This window comes from Cryptotermes secundus, unplaced genomic scaffold (genome assembly GCF_002891405.2).
Source record: "Cryptotermes secundus unplaced genomic scaffold, Csec_1.0 scaffold1395, whole genome shotgun sequence".
In the NCBI taxonomy this organism is placed as follows: Eukaryota; Metazoa; Arthropoda; class Insecta; order Blattodea; family Kalotermitidae; genus Cryptotermes; species Cryptotermes secundus.
Window position 1 is genome coordinate 122,261 of NW_019737101.1, and position 4,958 is coordinate 127,218.

Sequence of the window (4,958 nt, forward strand, 5' to 3'; positions counted from 1 at the left end):
ATTTCTTGTTTCGCTTGCGTCTCAGCCCTGAAAATGAAAGGAGGTATTTTCTTCCGAAAGGTCGGAGTCTCGCATAACTACATGGCGTTACAAACCAAAATACAGAGTCACCGCAACAATAGTGTCGAATCCAACACTTCATGGAAAGTGACTATAGACGGGGTTTGGATTGATACTCAGTTTTTTGAACACTTATAGATCGTAACTATAAGTAACTGTAGCGCTCTCGCTAATTCACGCACTCTGCAGTTCACTACAGCACGTGCTATTAAGTCTACTCATTCTGCTATATCTTCACCAATCGTTGTCTGGTAACGGTTTCCAAAACCATAGATTCCTCAGCTTCCGTATTCACACTCGTACTGGCCGATGACTGTCTCATAACTTACTAAACTCTAGACTTGTCCCGCTTACAATACCTCGTCACGGACGGCAGAGAAAAGAGCGCTCTTCTGTTACTGTATCCATTGTTGCATGCGTAGCCATCGCCGCGGACCTCGCAGAAATCACCGCTTTCCAGGCAGTCCATTGGCGCATGTTAGGAATCTGTTGTCTAGCAACGGTCGTAGTTTACAGAATCCTTACACAGCAAGGGGTTTACATGCCACACATGTTTTATAAAGCTCACATTCTCCTAATTTGGGCAAAATCCTGTGAATTTCCGAATCCCTTGGAATAATCGATTAGAAATTTGTGGTTTCATTGTCTGTAATGTGATCTATGCCCATTGTAAATAAATAGTTTTCTTATAGTACTACAGCCGGTCACAGTGGCCGCCCGGTCTAAAGTATCAATTGTCTACGCCCGCTCGAACTCTGTGATCGTGGGTTCGAATGGTTGTTTGTCTGCATTTATTCTGTTTGTGTTATCTGTGTAGGTAGCGGCCTTGCGTCACGCTGATCCCCAGTCCAGGGAGTCCTACCGACTGTCTATATTACGGATGCTCTCCGCTCTAAGTGGGTGCAACATGAATAGATAGATAGATAAGGTAGGTAGGTAGGTAGGTAGGTCGGTGGGTGTGTTGGTGGGTGGATGGATGATTTTGTTATATATGTATATTTTTTTAAATTCGCTTAGTGGGGGGTGGAATCCAACTGGGTTCACTCGGCTCGGCGGCCACTGATTGGCTTATTGTAGCCCACCCAGGGTGATTATGAAGATGGAGAATTTGGTGGAATGAAGATTGGCAGGGAATCCGAAGTACTCGGAGGAAACCCACCCCAGCGCCACTTTGTCCACCACAAATCCCACTTGACCTGACCCGGGAACGAACCCGGCCGCCGCGGTNCCACGCAGAACAAATGACAAGTGACTAGCATCTTCATGTGCAACGTCACTTAACGAGAGTTATCTTCTTGCAGACATTCAGACCTGTGTATACTTGGCTTTTCCCAGCGCATCGGAGACAGGGAAAGAGCAGGCTTCTGTTTTAACTGTTTTATTTCTCCGGCTGAGTATTTGTATCATCGCTGCACTTTGCAGAAAACTGCTTTGCTAAAAGCAGTATGTGGAGGAATGGGAAGACAGCTTTCGAATAGAAAACGTATAGAAACATTCGCGCGTCCTCTCTTACAGCCCGTAACGACTCGGCCATCAGCAGCAGCAGCAGCAGCAGCAGTAGTGTTTCTTGTGTAGGCTGTTTAGTTTATTTGAACTTCATGCCTCGAGTACATAATAAGTTCTAATTCTACTACTATTCCTACTATTGTAGTCTCTTTTCAGGTTCCTTTTTTTAGAAAAATTAAAAGTAAAAGAACTACGTAGAAGTCTCAGCGACATGTAAAAGGTAGAAATCATGTTTTATATATTGCAACGGGCAGTGAAACGCAGCTCCTTATTTGGTGTCAGAATATTCCGCTTGGTGGCATGACAGGCTGTAAGTAAACTCGGTACAGATGCATTGACTGGCTTTGCTTGTAGCTACACCCGTCTTGCATTTCAGAAAGCTTCCCTTACAGAAAATCTTGTGCGCAGAGGAGTAGCGCATCTTCAGGTTTCTGGTAAAGGTTTTGCCACGCGTTCACGTGACGGTGCCGCTGAGACGTTAGGGGAAATTGGGCGGGGGACTAAGCTCCGGTTAGTGGGCCCCCACTTACTGCTTGAATGTGCCCTTCTTATTGTCTGGCTAATATGGGGGGCACGTTTTGGTCCACTGTCTTCAGAATCGTCGAATGAGTCGAGTGTTGCACGTGTTAAGGAAACAAGAAATCTATACAAATTTTGGACTTGAGATGCCTACATGGGAGTTTAAGGTCGTAAGTGGGAAACATTTGTAAATGCATTACAATGTAGCTGATGATTTTGTTGCTTAGTGACGAACGTTTCACAACCCAAAGTTTATGTAACGTCGAATGGAAGGACGGTCTGTAAGGAAGTGGTCGGTGCATATTCTGCGGTATTACCGAGAAATATAAGTTGAAGAGCTATGATCTGCAGCTAGTCGGACCCCTTTGCGAATGTTTTACATTGTTATTTTGAATAATATAAAGCTGTCCCTGTGACAGGCCGTGAAGGCCCACAGGGTTATGAGACGTTGAAGCTCCTACATTTTCTAGACAATCAGCTCATAGATGGCAGTGAGGTTATCAGCCTTACGCGCCGACCGTCCTTTACCCCCAGGACGATTCCAGGTACTCGTTTCCGTTAGAGGCTGAGTCGACCCCAGGGCCATAGTGCGACCTTCCGGCTTGTAGCGTAGTACCTCAACCATACCGCGTGCCCCAAACTGCTGTAATAATATTTGGAAATTTGTTTTATTTTCCGTAGAAGGAAAGAAAAGTGGAATTTGGTTAGCGTTACTGTTGGATGCATAATGTGTGTTAGGAATAAATTATTTTTTCATTTGCACAGCCCTGCTTGTCTTCATATTTATTGATTGTGGATATCAGTGTATTACTGTGGAGCTATTCACGCTGCAAAACAGAGAGGAAATGTGTATATATATATATATATATATATATATATANCTCAGAAATATCTGAAATTCCAGTCAGCGTTATCGCCGTTCCCATGTTAGGTGGGTCCCCTGTCACCACGGCATGGCGCGTCCTCAGGTTGCGGATGGAGGAGACGCCCTCCAGTTTTGGAGGGAAGCTGCGAATATATTGAATAAGCAGTCGCGGACAGCCAACAAGGGGTGGTCCTCCAACTTGGGGGTTGGACGTGGGGCTAACAACTCCTTGCCGTAAAAAAAATTATGTTACAAAAATGAGCACAAAGCCTCGGACCTGGACGGATTCCTTGGATAAACGACCTAAGCTAAAGAAAATCTTAGAGAGATAGGATGCGATGGGATGGATTGGATTGATCTGGCTCAGGATAGGGACCAGTGCAGGCTCTTGTGAGCACTGTAATGAACTTTCGGGTTCCGTAAGATGCTGGAAAATTCTTGAGTAGCTTCAGAATTGGCGGCTCCTCCAGAACGGCTCAGCTCCATGAGTAAGTAAGTAAGTTATCGCTGTTCCATCATGTGGGGCCAAGTTTTCTTGCGAATGGCTGTTTAGGAGAAATCATAGAGCAGGTCCTTACACTGGAGCGGCAGGAACAGGAATTAAATTTCCTCATTGTTTGTTAGTGTAGATTTTTGTTTTCACTGGATCTTCAGTCCCCTTGGGCACCTGGCCTCTGATTTTCAGTTTCATGTCCATTTTACAGTCGGTAGCATTCCTTGGACGAGTGATCAGCTCGTCGCAAGGCCACTGTCTACACACAGGACAACACAAACACAGAATAAACGCATACACATACCAAAAATCCATTCCTTATGTGGGATTGAAACCCACGATCCCGCCTTTCGAGCAAGCGAAGACAGTACATGCCTTAGACCACTCGGCTACCATGAGCGGTATTAGTGTAGATTACCAACACCAATTTTCGTCGAAATCCGTAGAGTAGTTTCCGTATCGGATGTGAAACGTAGAACAGACGGAAGAAGAGTCAGTCTTCCGGTTGCGTTTTCATTTGACGGACCTCGCGCCAGAGTGCGCAGCAGTCAGACACTGTGATGTTTGTGTTGCATTAGACTTCTTCTGAGCGGTACTTGAGCCAGGCAGCAGTGGCACAGCAGATTGGGTTCATCTGGCTCAGCATAGGGTTCAGTGTAAATACGGCAGTGAATCTTTGTGTTCTTGAGACGCTGGGAATTTCGTGACCAGCTGAGAGACTAGCAGCTTCTTTAGATTTGCTCTGCTCCATGGAGTCAGTTATAATGGTGGTGGTGATGATGATGATGATACAGTAAACCATCGGTAATCCGGTTACAATTAATCCGGATCGAAATATGAAAAATTAAGAATTCTGTTCACAGTCGAGCACATCCTTTAAAAAGACACGTGGGGTTTAGGAGCAAGAGGGATTAGAGCAAGAGGACTTTCACACTGTGTTGAGGGCAGCTGGAGAGACTGAAACCTTGCAAGGAAGGCAAGCTGGATGGAGACCCTGGATTTCAGTTTCTGACAGGAAGACATTGCTGCAGTCGTATTTTTTTTTTATTATTATTAATTTTCATCAGCACTGCCTATATTATTACATTTTCCATTTGCTTTCGAAGTGTGTTTGTGTTTTGCTCCATAAATCTAGATTAGCGATGCTTTACTGTAGTTTGATCTCGGGACGGACTTGCAGTGTTCAGAAAAATACGTACACTCCACAGAATTCACTTTTCGCTTGGCTCTTCTTCGTCTGAATATGATAAGCCTCATTCCTAGGGAGCTCACCGCCCTTTGATTCCTGCCAGATGTCGCACTGTGGCCTCTGCTGAGCACAGTCGGGTTTGGAACCCAGAACCAACTTCTGTCTCTGGAAGCTGGCCAACTGGAAAGACTAGGACGGTTTTGGATTGCATTACTGAAAGCTGTTAAGGACTTCTGTCAACCCGCACGAAAACACAATTCATACGCTGGGGAGTGTGCACAGAAATTCAGGCCTACCAATGTCTCCTGACGTCAGAGCACTTTGGG